This window comes from Pelophylax lessonae, assembly GCF_965119305.1.
Source record: "Pelophylax lessonae genome assembly, chromosome: 4".
NCBI lineage: Eukaryota > Metazoa > Chordata > Amphibia > Anura > Ranidae > Pelophylax > Pelophylax lessonae.
In genome coordinates, this window is record NC_138771.1 from 59,736,995 (window position 1) to 59,751,453 (window position 14,459).

At 45.1% G+C, this 14,459-nt stretch overlaps 1 protein-coding gene across 1 annotated transcript in view; it reads right to left on the minus strand.

The window, feature by feature from the left end:
* LOC309552334 (uncharacterized protein) overlaps positions 1 to 14,459 on the minus strand; it is a gene marked incomplete at its 5' end in the record, with an annotated part of 91,209 nt that overhangs the window by 51,247 nt on the left and 25,503 nt on the right. Inside the window, one exon of the mRNA XM_082253246.1 lies at positions 4,066 to 4,643. The remainder of the gene's footprint in view (positions 1 to 4,065; positions 4,644 to 14,459) is intronic.

Genomic DNA, 14,459 nt, shown 5'->3' on the forward strand with positions numbered 1-14,459 from the left:
GTTATCGTCTCTTTGGCCAATCAGATGGCTGGAGGACGCGAACCAGGAAGAAGGACGGCTGAAAATGTCTGCCGTTTTACGGTGAGTGGGCGGCACTGCGGGGGCTTCGTTCTAAGGTAAGTATTTCATAATGAGCTAGTATGCGATGCACACCAGCTCATTATGCCTTTGTCTTTCATGTTTTTCTTTTTTTAGATTTCAATAGATTTTTATTTAGTTTAAGTGCAATTTAAACATACATAATAAAACATAGGAATAGCAGTAGTTATAAAACATGACAACTCAGTATGAAAAGGAGATTCAGGGACGCAGCCCCCAAGGGAACACAGAACAAAAGTACATGCTGCTAATCAACAAAAATACTAACAAGTCTCGAGCCTAGGCGGCCCGGGTCAGACCAAAAAAGCCCCCCCCCCCCCCCGGCGCCCCAAAAAGGGAACACACTGCGCCGAACAGGGGGGGGAGCGACTGCCCAGTCCCAACCCACCGCCACCCAACCGGCCTCGGGACAGCAAGGCGACCCCAGGGACGTGGCAAATATAAAACACAACAATGGATTAATAAAAACGAGGCCGCAATAAGCGGTGTCAACCAACTCCAAAAGATCCCCAGGGGACCGTATCTGTCAGGCGACAGAACAACAGAGAAAAGAGGGGCCAAGAAAGTGACAGAAAGGGAAAGAGAAGGAAGTGGAGAGAAGCAGAAAGGGGAAAGCAAAAGGAAGGGAGGTGGAGGAGTCTAGGATCAGTGAGGGGGAAAGGTGTCAAGGTCCGCCTCAGGGGGGCCGAACAATAACGGTAGGCCATTCAGGCAAAGGTCAGTAATGGAAGATCCACAAGTTACCGGGGTCCCGCCAGATATCTCATCCAGGGGTCCCAGGTCTTCTCGAAGAGGGGTAGCTTATCCTGGAGGATGGCCACCATTCGCTCATACACCATAATCCAGGTTAGCTTAGCTTTAAGCAATTCAAGTAAGACCACCGGGGACCGCCAGGAGCGAGCTATGGCGATCTTGGCCGCTGTGAATATAAAAGTGACCAAGCGTTTGGTGTGTTTGGGGGCCTGGTCAATCTGTTTGCCCAGTAAAGCCTGGGTAGGGGATTTGATCAAATTAATGTTCATGAGCGAGTAGACAAAATTATACACTCGGATCCAGAAGCGGCGGACCTTAGGGCAGGTCCACCAGATATGCAAGACCGTGCCCGACTGGCCCCAGCCCCTGAAGCACAAGGGAGATGCCAGGAGAGACTGGGCACGCTTCTACTTCTTTTCTGGGACTGCCCATAACTTCAGGTGTTCTGGATCCAGGTGAGGGACATTGCCCAAAAATTCACGGAACGTCCAATCCCTTCCGATCCCACCTTTTTTCTATTAAATACCCCGGACATACCGTCCAGCAAGTACAAAAAATATCAAGTACAAAAAATATCTATCCTCCGCTATTTTCTGGATGCCGCAAAGTCTTGCATTCCCCTTTGCTGGAGGGATCCCGGCCCCCCGACCATTGCCCTTTGGATGAGGAAGGTAGAGGAGATATTCAAATTTGAGGACCTAATCTGGTCAGCTAGAGACAAACATGACCAATACTCTTGTTTGAGTTCTGAGACAAATGTTTTGAAATGTTTCCTTTGCTATTTTCTGAATAAAAATAAAATTTGGAAAAAAAAAATTACCAATGCAATATGGCCACCTGGAGGCGTTCTGTACACAGAATGTATACTGACCACACCCCAGAAACATCATTTCCTGCTTGTGTGATTGGCTCACCAATTTTTCCAGAAGTCTGATGATTGGCATCCCCTGCAACAAAAATGTCATTTTTTAGTGAGGTACTACCAATAGGAAATAATGCATAAAGGGATGCCGACCCTACCACTTTCCTCATTAGAGCCCTGCAAGTACAGCAGCTGATTTATAATTATGAAAACACTCCCATTAGCTACACATTCAACATGGACACAGACAGACGCACAGGGATTTCTTCAGAATAACAAAAAGGTAGGAATCTGCAACAAAGGTTCTTATAATCCTTGCAATGTACAGAGATCAGCCAGAGAGGAATGTTTTTTTCTCAACAAAAGTGGAGTTACGCTTAAAATCTAAAGCCTGGTAGACAGAATACTTTGAAAGAGGTTGCTGTACTAACAATGAGATTTTAGTACAGAGATCTCCTGCTGAGCTTTTGTGCTCTGACAGGGGGACCGCCCCCGCCAGAACACACTGATCAGAGCTTGCAGCCATTGGCTGAGAGTGACGATCAGCTGCTGGTTTTCCAGCAAGCTTGTCCGATAGAAGCCGGCTCCGAGATCGGCTTCTGTAAAACAAGGATCCCCCCACATGCCCCGAATGTCGGCTGGTATCTACTGTACCAGGATCAGGATCGCCTCCTGGCAGCTGCCACTATATCACTTTTCAGAGGTCGGTAGGCAATACCACCCATGTGAAACAGCCAGAGCCCGAAAGGAGATTGTACAATCAGATTGTATAGTGTATGGTCATTTTTAGATTGTAAGCTCCTTGAGGGCAGGCACTGGATGTACATTATGTAAAGCGCAGTATAGATTGTTGGCGCCGTGTAAACGTCTTTTTATAAATAACAAGCATCATCCAGTTAGGGTATAGATCTACTTTAACCATTTGCCGACCGCCTGACACAGATTTATTGCGGCAGGGCAGCCCTGGCTCCCGCTGTGATTAGACACAGCGGGAGCCAGACCGCAGTGGGAGCGGGCTCAATCACCGCCGGCCTCCCACGATCTTCGGGGAAACTGACAGGAGAGCTGCCTGCCTATGTAAACAAAGCAGACGGCTCTTCTGTCAGACAGGCACAGTGAGATTGTGTGTCTCAGCTAAGCTCAACACCGACCTCTGTGTGCCTTTCACAGAGCCCCCCCCCTCCCCCCAGTTGGGGTCCTTTCACACAGTCCGCATGGACTCTGATCTGCTCAGCAGGGATTGATCCACCGATCCCCGCTGAGCAGGTGGACGGCAGCTCCGTCTCCGCTCTGTGTGCGGAGATGGAACTGTCAGATCCCCGCTGTCCTCTATGGAGAAATCGGATGAGAACGGACCGCCTGTCCGTTCTCATCCGATCCCATCCAATCCGATCCGCTGGACTGATGGAAAATAGGGTTTCCATCCGTCCGGCTTTCACAGATAGGATTGGAAGCGGATAGCATCGGGTGTCAGAGGACATGTCTCCCCTAACATCTGCTGCCCCATAGGGATGCATGGGGCATCCGATCAGGTCCGCCTGAAAAACTGACAGGCAGATCTGATCAGATCGTTCGTATGAAAAGGACCCTTAGTAAGCACATTTAGGCTTACATTTAACCCCTTGATCACCCCCAGTGTTAACCCCTTCCCTGCCAGTGTCATTTCTACAGTAACAGTTCATATTATTTAGCACTGATCACTGTAGTAATGTCACTGGTCCCCAAAAAGTGTCACTTAGTGTCAGATTTGTCCACCCCAATGTCGCAGTCCTGCTAAAAATCGCAGATCACCACCATTACTAATAAAAACAAAAAAAAAAAATAAAAAGTCCATTAATCTATCCCGTAGTTTGTAAACGCGATAACGTTTGCGCAAAAATACGCTTTTTGGGATTTTTTTTTTACCAAAAATATGTAGCAGAATACAAATTGGACTAAACTGATAAAAAAATAAGATTTTTAAAAATTTTTTTATTGGGAATGTTTTATAGCAGAAAGTAAAAAATATTGTTTTTTTCTTTTCAAAATTGTCACTCTTATACTCAAATACCACCAAAAGAAAGCTCTATTTCTGGGAAAAAAGGACATCAATTGTATTTGGGTACAGCATCGCACGACTGCGCAATTGTTAGTTAAAGTAACGCAGTGCCGAATCGCAAAAAATGGCCTGGTCATTAAGGGGGTAAAACCTTCTGGAGCTGAAGTGGTTAACCAGCTCACAGCTATGCTCCATGGCTCTGTATTTCCCAATCAACACCCAAATAAAGAATTGCCCAGAAATGTAACGTTTCCTACAAAGAGCAATCACAGTCAGTACTGGAAGCACAGAGTGCAGGAGGAGTGAGACTTACACGCAGCGGTGATGGATGGGTGTAGCTCCATTCTGCTGGACAGCTCCTTTGTTTCAGCAGTGCACTGCCTGGAGTCCTCCTTCCACTCTACAACCCGAACCCACAGGGGTGATCTGCCGGCTCCGCTCCCGACCTTTGCCCCGTCTTCTCCCACATAAAAATAAAAAAAAGTCTGGAGCTCCCCGAGGAAATTTATTAAAATGTATTCAGCGGCTAAACGCTTTAATTAAACCAGCGAGGTGGGGGGACTGGAGCAGCTGATCACACCGAATGACACCACCGGCTGTCCTGATGGATGGGAGGATGGAGACTTTTCATTAGTTTTGCTGTTCAGCAATCCAATGGCTTCTATTTCCAGAAAAGTGATGGAAAAGTTGCCTGGTCGGGGGCAGTGGAAGCAGCTGACGTCACTTGGGTCCCGACGGTGCAGTTGCTGAGGCTCATCTGTCAAGAGGTTGGGTGGAGGTGGCACAGGTGTGTGGGTGGAGGCTTCATGTTAAACATTCTCACGAGCTCCGGCTTTGTTTAAGTGACCTTTGGCTAATCACCATATTTTCCTGCTCCGTACCAGCGTGTGGCTTGAAAAAAGAAAAAAAAATAGATTGTTAGCTCTTAAGAGCAAAGCCCTCTGATTCCTTTTGTATTAAATATTATTGTATCTGCCTGTACTGGCTCCTTTTATATTGTAAAGTGCTGCACAAACTGCCGGCGATATTTAAACCCTGTATACTAATAATTCAACTCCGCTTCTTAATTTTCACACTACATTTTGCATCACTTATCCCTCCCTTTTAGATTGTAAGCTGTCTGGAGCAAAGCTGTCCAAACCCTCTTGTATTGTATCTGTATTGTCTATATTGTAAAGTGATGCGTAAACTGTTGGTGCTATAGAAATCCTGTATAATAATAATTCAACCCCACTTTTTAATTTTCACAGTTACTACCTTTTATATCACTTGCTCCGCTTTTAGATTGTAAGCTCTCAGGAGCAAAGCTGCCCAAACTTTCTTGAATTTAATTGTATTTTAACTGTACTGTCTTCCTTTATATGTAAAGTGCTGTGCAAACTGTTGGCACTATTTAAATCCTGTTTAATAATAATTTATCCAACTTCCTAATTTTCACAGTTACTAACTTTTGTATCACTAACCCCTCCCTTTTAGATTGTAAGCTCTAAGGAGCAAAGCTATTGTAACCCTCTTGTGTTAGGTTGTATTGTATCTGTACAGTCTCCCTTTATATTGTCAAGTGCTGTGTAAACTGTTGGCACTATATAAATCCTGAATAATAATAATTTAACCTCACTTCATAATTTTCACAGTTACAACCTTTTGTATCACTTGCTCCTCCCTTTTAGATTGTAAGCTCTCAGGAGCAAAGCTGCCCAAACCTTCTTGAATTTAATTATATTGTAACTGTACTGTCTTCCTTTTTATGTAAAGTGCTGTGCAAACTGTTGCCACTATATGAATCCTGTATAATAATAATTGATCCCCACTTCTTAATTTTCACAGTTAATACCTTTTGAATCACTTTCTCTTCCCTTTTAGATTGTAAGCTCTCAGGAGCGAAGCTGCCCAAACCTTCTTGAATTGAATTGTATTTTAACTGTACTGTCTTCCTTTATATGTAAAGTGCTGTGCAAACTGTTGCCACTATATAAATCCTGTATAATAATAATAACTTAACCCCACTTCTTAATTTTCACAGTTACTACCTTTTGTATCACTTACCCCTCCCTTTTAGATTGTAAGCTCTAAGGAGCAAAGCTGTTGTAACCCTCTTGTGTTAAGTTGTATTGTATCTGTACAATCTCCCTTTATATTTTAAAGTGCTGCGTAAACTGTTTGGCACTATATAAATCCTGTATGATAATAATTCAACCTCACTTCCTAATTTTTACAGTTACTACCTTTTGTATCACTTGCTCCTCCCTTTTAGATTATAAGCTCTTACCCTGTTTCCCTGAAAATAAGCCCTACCCCAAAAATAAGACCTAGCGTTAATTTTAGGACTGGCTGCAATCAAAGCCCTACCCGGAAAATAAGCCCTAGTTAAAGTCATTGTAAAAACATGTAATCCGTTTTGCAAAAAATATTATATAATGTGCAGTGCGTCTCCTTTTGTAACTTTATTGTGGAAAAGACCTTATTTACAGCACCGCTGGGCTCTCACATGACCCGAGGTAGATCTTCTCCTCTCCTCCCGGTTGACGTCAGCGTCCCCTCTGTAGTGCTCAAAGCGGGGAAGAAGAGCTGTGGTGGGTCATGTGAGCACCCAAGGGCGCTGTAAATAAGGGATTTTCCACTATAAAGTTACAAAATTAGACCCACTGCACATTCTATAATCGTTTTACAAAACAGATTACAAACTTTTAAAATGCCTTTAATCAAGGTTTATTTTTGTCCTAATGCTGACTCCTGAGCTGACAGGGGGAGAGAAGACAGGGGGACACAGGAAGTTTTTAAAAAACATTTTATTGTTTTTTTCCAGGTTTTTCAGAACAAAGAGAGGAGTAAATGACACAGTACAAGTACAACCAGTGCTATCTTAAGAGCATTAAAGGGCCCCAGGCAATGCAGTGCACTGGGGCCCTGCCTACACAATCACCCACGAGAATAAAAATGCAAATTATCCATCAGGCGATATTTATTGGTACAGCAGTGCCAGGCTAATGACAGCTTCCAAGTTCGGCAGCTGGGTCTGGGGAACACACACACGAACAGGAGTCAGACTCGACTGTCCTGTGTGTGTCTGTTCCCGTGGAGGCGGACGGGCATTCCTGCAGTTGTGGGCTCCCCCTCCACGGCCCAAGAGGCCTGGCAGGGCCGACAGGCGCTTGCCACTTGCTAAGTTCGGTGGCGGGATGCACACGGGAATCGGGACTAATGCTTGGGTAGGTCGCCCATTCGGTAAGATGGCCCTGAGTACAAGCACTGTGCTGTCTATCATGCCTTAAAGCAGGGGTGTTAAACCAAATTTCATCACAGGCCACATCAGAATTATGGTTCCCCTCAAAGGGCCGGTTATATCTGTAAGATTAGATGTTCAGAGCACTCCACATCCCTTTACACGAGATGTCAAGAGTCACCCACCCTTCCTTACATCACAATGCACCTTATTTTGTGCTGCTGCCAGGAAGAAGATGCAGGTGGATCTGGGAAGAAGAAAATGCTGGATCTGGCGGAGGACCAGAGGAGGGCTGGAGTCAGCTTCCAGAGTCTGCTGAATGCTGAGACCAGGGGAGGCAGAGACAAGATGGTGTTGCGGCTGCACAGAGAGGTGCAGGATCTGTAGGAGGAGTTCTGCCCTCCTCTCTGCTGCGGACAGCTGAGAAGTGGGGGGGGGGGGGGGGTGGGCAAAGACGAGCCTTTCTGCAGCTGCCCAGAGAAGCGCTGGATCTGGCAAAGGAGTTTTGTCCCCTCTGCTGCCGACTACTGAGACAATGTGGGGGCAGAGACAAGGGGGGTGCTGCAACTGCCAGAGAGGTGCGAGGGCCACATGAAATGGCCTGGGGGGCCGCATTTGGCCCGCGGGCCTTGTGTTTGACACCTGTGCCTTAAAGGATCAGGATTTTTTTTTGTTAGGGTTACAACCACTTTAAGATCGTCATGATGACATGACTGCTTTTGAATAAATGTAAATTATTGTAAATGATTGTACATGTAGCACTACTCCCATGGAAGCTGCTGTGTGTGGGTTCCCCTGGGTTACCATTAGCAACAACAGAACAGTCTGGCGTTTTTCCAAGTGTTTTACCTCAGACAAGAAGCAGGCCAGTATCTTTGGTTTTTAGGTTTTTATTTGGAACTTGGATAGGAGAAGGGAATGAGTGGGATACTCCGACGTAAAGAACTATGCACAAAAAAGCTGGGACAACTTGAATAGAGCTGATTAACGCTGTATGGCGCTGAGTAGTGTTGAATATAACTAGTCACGGCTAGGCCGCTGCTTCAGTCTGTCACTAGCTGTGACGCAGGACTGAATGAACTTTCTGAGGTATACGGTATCCTGAGGTAAACTGTACTGCAGAACAACTTCAGGGCCCTTCCTGGCACCCCCTTTGTCCCTATCTTCAGGGTTAACTACTTGGCACCCCTTTCCTGTAACAATCTGTGTGAGCTGGCTCCTTGATGCCCTGACTTCTCTGGAGTGGTCCCCTCTCTTAGGCAGACCATTAGGCAGATCCCTCACAATACTGTTTTTCCCAAAGTCTTCTGCCCAGCAGCTCCACTGGTCAGCACACTGGATCCTCTGTAGCTCAGTGTAAGATCCTGGTACCTTCGGTACCCTTCCAGCCTCTTATTTCCGCATTGCGTTCCACCATTCAGGTAGGTGGAACGCATATAGCTACCTGTCCCTTTAACTCTCATGACGTCATCACTAGGCGCGGCTCTGAGCGGCTATTTCAATCGCCGGCTTTCACTCACAAGGTGTTCGTGCAAACCGCCTGTTATACAGCCTTGTCTGACGCTGCCGAAGCCTCCAGCTATTTCCCCAATATCTGGATAGACCGGAGTCTCGCTACTTGATCCTGTATCTCGCTACTTGATCCTGTATCTCGCTACTGATCCTGTATCTCGCTACCTGATCCTTAGCTCACTACCGGACCCCTCACCTCTCTAAACCAACTAGTGATAAGTACCCCGCAGGGGATTCCTTCCTATCAACTTACACTATCTACTCTTGCATACTAAAGACTGTTGCTATCTATGCATTACTATTTCTATCATCTGCACTGTTACATAGATTGCTAGCTCTTGAGTCTACTACCAACTATATCCTAGTCTCGCTACTTGATCCCGTATCTCGCTACTTGATCCTGTATCTCGCTACTTGATCCTATATCTCGCTACTGATCCTGTATCTCGCTACCGGATCCTTATCTCATTACCGGACCCCTCACCTCTCTAAACCAACTAGTGATAAGTACCCCGCAGGGGATTCCTTCCTATCAACTTACACTATCTACTCTTGCATACTAAAGACTGTTGCTATCTATGCATTACTATTTCTATCATCTGCACTGTTACATAGATTGCTAGCTCTTGAGTCTACTACCATCTATACCCTTGCACTAAGTTAGCATCTCCTGTACATTCATCTGCTGTCCCCTACCACCTGTTACTTGTACATGATTACTAACCTACCTGCATACTATCTATCACCATCTGCTAACACTCCTGAACATTACTACTTGAGTGCCTATCATTGCTATCACTACTCACGCCTGTCCTTTCAGCACATCACCTCTATACTATCGCATACAAACTATCACTCCAGGAACATCTTATCTGAGTGTCTGTATATGTGTATGCTGAAGCAGGCTGGGCCACAATGATGAGTCTGGAGAGTTGGATATGGTGATTCAACACATCTCTACAGGACTACTGAGTGGAAATTCTGCAGCTGCAAATCCAGTTCACTAAAACAAACGCCAGAGCGTTACAGATTGCACGAACCTGAAAAAAAATGGATTCAGCAGAATTAGCCACTCATGTGATGCACCTAACACAAAAGGTAGATGGGTTAGTTCAGACTCTTACTGAAATACTAAACGAAAACCATACCTTAAAAAAGCAATTAGCTTTTGTGTCACAGCCTACTGCTGCTCAACCCCCAGAAACCCCTTGTCCTGTTACCAGACAGGTTTGATGGTTCCCGTTCCTAATTTTTTTTTTTCCGGATGGATTGTGAGCTCCTATTTGTCCTTAAGCCCAGGACCTATCATAATGACTTTATTAAAGTTCATGCTGCCATTAATTTGCTTTCCGGAAAGATGAAAATATGGGCATACCAGAAACTGCAAGAGAAAAGTCCTATCCTAGACAATTGGGAGTCATTTACAATTGCCATGCACTCTCAGTGTCTCCCCTCCCAAAAACCTACTCCTAAACCTGCTCCAGGTTCCCGCAGACCCCGGGTACCTAGGGAAAAAAGAAAACCAAATGAGTATGGTGATTCTGCCTGGTCATGGTACAAGCCTGCCTTAAACAGTCAGCCTTGTCACTCTGACACACCTTCTTTAGACCCTGGTCCTCCAGAAGTTGATGAGGAGCCTATGGAGATTGGTACCGTGCATACTAGGCTGTCTTTACAAAAAAAAGATCACAGGAGAATCTGTGGCCTTTGTTTTTATTGTGGAGAGGGGGGACATTTCATTACATCTTGCCCAACCCGACCATCTAGGCCTAAGGCTCTCCCAGTGGAGGCCAAGCAAATCCGTGCTGTCTTCCCTGAAAAACAGCCTGGAAATTGCCAAGGCTGTTGCTAGCCCTGTCCCCGTTCTATATCAGAAAAGGACACCCAGAATTTGGCAAATGTTGGAATAGATACTCCTGTAGAAGCCCTTCCTTCAACTCCAGTGAACCCTGTACCACGTTCTAAAAAACCTCCTGTACCACTACCTAAAGAAATTCCTGTTTTGGCAAGCACCCTTATAGCTTCCAATCAAAATATTGAGGTTCTTGCACCTGACTGCACACGCGCTTCTAATGGCACGGTGGTACGTAGGGAGGATCTGAGGTTATTTGAAGAAGCATTGAAAGCTATGCCTACTTCTGACTTTCACGCTCCCAGGCTTATACGAAGGTTCCACTCCAAATACCCGGAGAGACCAGTGCTATAGGCCTTCCGGAGCCGGCCTTACGGGGGGGGGGGTACTGTAAGATCCTGGTACCTTCGGTACCCTTCCAGCCTCTTATTTCCCCATTGCGTTCCACCATTCAGGTAGGTGGAACGCATATAGCTACCTGTCCCTTTAACTCTCATGACGTCATCACTAGGCGCGGCTCTGAGCGGCTATTTCAATCGCCGGCTTTCACTCACAAGGTGTTCGTGCAAACCGCCTGTTATACAGCCTTGTCTGACGCTGCCGAAGCCTCCAGCTATTTCCCCAATATCTGGATAGACCGGAGTCTCGCTACTTGATCCTGTATCTCGCTACTTGATCCTGTATCTCGCTACTGATCCTGTATCTCGCTACCTGATCCTTAGCTCACTACCGGACCCCTCACCTCTCTAAACCAATTAGTGATAAGTACCCCGCAGGGGATTCCTTCCTATCAACTTACACTATCTACTCTTGCATACTAAAGACTGTTGCTATCTATGCATTACTATTTCTATCATCTGCACTGTTACATAGATTGCTAGCTCTTGAGTCTACTACCAACTATATCCTAGTCTCGCTACTTGATCCCGTATCTCGCTACTTGATCCTGTATCTCGCTACTGATCCTGTATCTCGCTACTGATCCTGTATCTCGCTACTTGATCCTATATCTCGCTACTGATCCTGTATCTCGCTACCGGATCCTTATCTCATTACCGGACCCCTCACCTCTCTAAACCAACTAGTGATAAGTACCCCGCAGGGGATTCCTTCCTATCAACTTACACTGTCTACTCTTGCATACTAAAGACTGTTGCTATCTATGCATTACTATTTCTATCATCTGCACTGTTACATAGATTGCTAGCTCTTGAGTCTACTACCATCTATACCCTTGCACTAAGTTAGCATCTCCTGTACATTCATCTGCTGTCCCCTACCACCTGTTACTTGTACATGATTACTAACCTACCTGCATACTATCTATCACCATCTGCTAACACTCCTGAACATTACTACTTGAGTGCCTATCATTGCTATCACTACTCACGCCTGTCCTTTCAGCACATCACCTCTATACTATCGCATACAAACTATCACTCCAGGAACATCTTATCTGAGTGTCTGTATATGTGCATGCTGAAGCAGGCTGGGCCACAATGATGAGTCTGGAGAGTTGGATATGGTGATTCAACACATCTCTACAGGACTACTGAGTGGAAATTCTGCAGCTGCGGCTTCCAACTAACGGTAGGCAGAGGAGGGGAGGGGAGCAGGGGGGATGTGAGCATGTGCAGTGTTTCTGACTCCTACCACCATGACCACTTCAAATCACTGAAGTGGTCAGTGTGGTTAGAGTGTTCCTTTAATATCTCTCAGAAGAAGTAAACCTCCGTATACTATTTCCATTTCATTTGATCATCCTCTAGTTGTGTTAAATCAGTGCAGGGGGTGCGGCCGTACGGGAAGGGCGCGGCGGCATTTTATTAATTATATACCTTAACTATAGTATATATTTTATATGCGGCCCGAGAAAATTTCTCTACACTAAATGTGGCCCAGCGAAGCCAAAAGGTTGGACACCCATGATGTAAATAAATAAGATGTCCCCTGAAAATAAGCCCTAGTGTGTTTTTTGTAGCCAAAATTAATATAAGGCCGGGTCTTATTTTCGGGGAAACACGGTAGGAGCCAAGCTGTGAAAACCCTCTTGTAGTGAATTGTATTCTAACTGTATTGTCTCCCTTCATATGGTAAAGCATTGCGCAAACTGTTTGGCACTATATAAATCCTGTATAATAACAATTCAACCCACTTCCTAATTTTTACAGTTACTACCTTTTGTATCACTTGCTCCTCCCTTTTAGATTGTAAGCTCTTAGGAGCAAAGCTGTCGGACCCCTTTTGTATTGAATTTTTTTGTAACTGTACTGTCTCCTTTTATATTGTAAAGTGCTGTGCAGACTGTTGGTGCTATAGAAATCCTGTACTATTATAATTCAACCCTGCTTTTTAATTTTCACAGATTTTACCTTTTGTACCACTTGTTCCTCTAGGTTAGATTGTAAGCTCCTATGAGTAGGGCCTCCCTAACCCGTGTGCATCTAATTTTATTGTAAAGCTCTGTGCAAACTGTTGTCACTATATAAATCCTGTATTACAATAATAATAATAATAATAATAATTTAAAAAAAATTCCTATCTCCCCATCAGGAGGGGAGGTTATTGTGCGGGGAAAATATTCATAAAAAATGTATCAGTTCACTAAAAGGTGATAAAATCACTGAAACAAGGAGCCCAGATGGACTTCTGTAATAGCAAATGTAAAGTGCTATTCTGTGCATTACGTCTTAACCAACCAATCAGGAATCAAATCTGGGGCCCCCAAGGGCTGCTGCATACCTAGTTTTTTTTTTTTCTTTTTTCAAGCGAATGGTTCTAAAAGACAGCAAATGCATATTATCATCACAAGTGCTCATTAGCAGTTACAGAGGTTTCCTGCCATGTTGAAAATTGCTTTTACTATATTTAAAGCTGAATTCCAGGCAGACATAAAAATGCCAATTACTGCACTTCTATATTCTTTCAACAATGAAAGAGCGGAACTCAACTCCCAAGCAAGCAGAATTGCTGGAATTTTTGGGGGGTTTTTTCCCTTCTATTTTTAAAAACTGTTTCAAATGGTTAGCCCCGCCCCCACCGCCATTCTGGCCTAGGCCGGGATGATGTATACCTGGTCCTTCAGCCTCCTGGGATACTTACATCACAGGAGGGACCCGCTGTATGGCACCCAAACAGGGGATTGTAGCGGGATAAATGCTGGATTCTCTGTACGGGTGAGTACACTATATTGTCAAAAGTATTGGGACGCCTGCCTCTTCACACACATGAATTTTAATGGCATCCCAGTCTTATGCCTCGTACACACGCAACGATTGTTGGCCGTGAATTTTCGGCCAACGTCCGATCGGCCGATTGTCGGCTTGTTAGTATGATGCTTCCGACAACCGACTCCGACTTTTCGGTCGAACAAAATCTGGTGTGCATGCTATAAAATTTTTGTTGGCCGTCAACAGAACGGCCAATTTTCCATCAGTCAGTACAGATTTCGACAGACAAAAATCAGATGAGCAAGACTGAGCATGCTCAGAGAAGAAAAAACACACGGAAAGTAAACCAGCACATGACATCACTTCTGTAGTTGATTTTTGTTGGCCGAGAAAATTCGTGTGCAGTCTAGAGCACATTTCAACCGACACAACAACACTGGACAAAAGACGGCCGATCGGTCGGCCGATAATCGTTGCGTGTGTACGAGGCTTTAGTCCGTAGGGTTCAATATTGAGTTGGCCCACCCTCTGCAGCTATAACAGCTTCAACTCTTCTAGGGGAATATTCCTAATTTCAGGTATCATACAGCATTAGCTGTGGAACAACAAATTTTGCCCCTGACACATGATATTAATATACACCGGCCGGTTGTAGCAATTGTTTGTATATATGTTGTCTTGTCTCCTCTTCTATGTTTCATGTCACTGCATTCTATTTTAGTGAACTGTATATATACCCGCAGGTCTATGTATTGACATACTTTTTCATTATATGGATAATAAATACATGGAATCATTTAACCACAGAACGACCGCCCACCGCAGATATACTGTGGCAGGCTGCCACTGCTGGGCAAAGTGACGTAGGGGTACGTCACTCGCTCAGCCACCTGTGGGGGGCGTGCGCGTGCCGCCGGAGTCACGCTCCCGCCCCCGCTCGTTCACTGAGA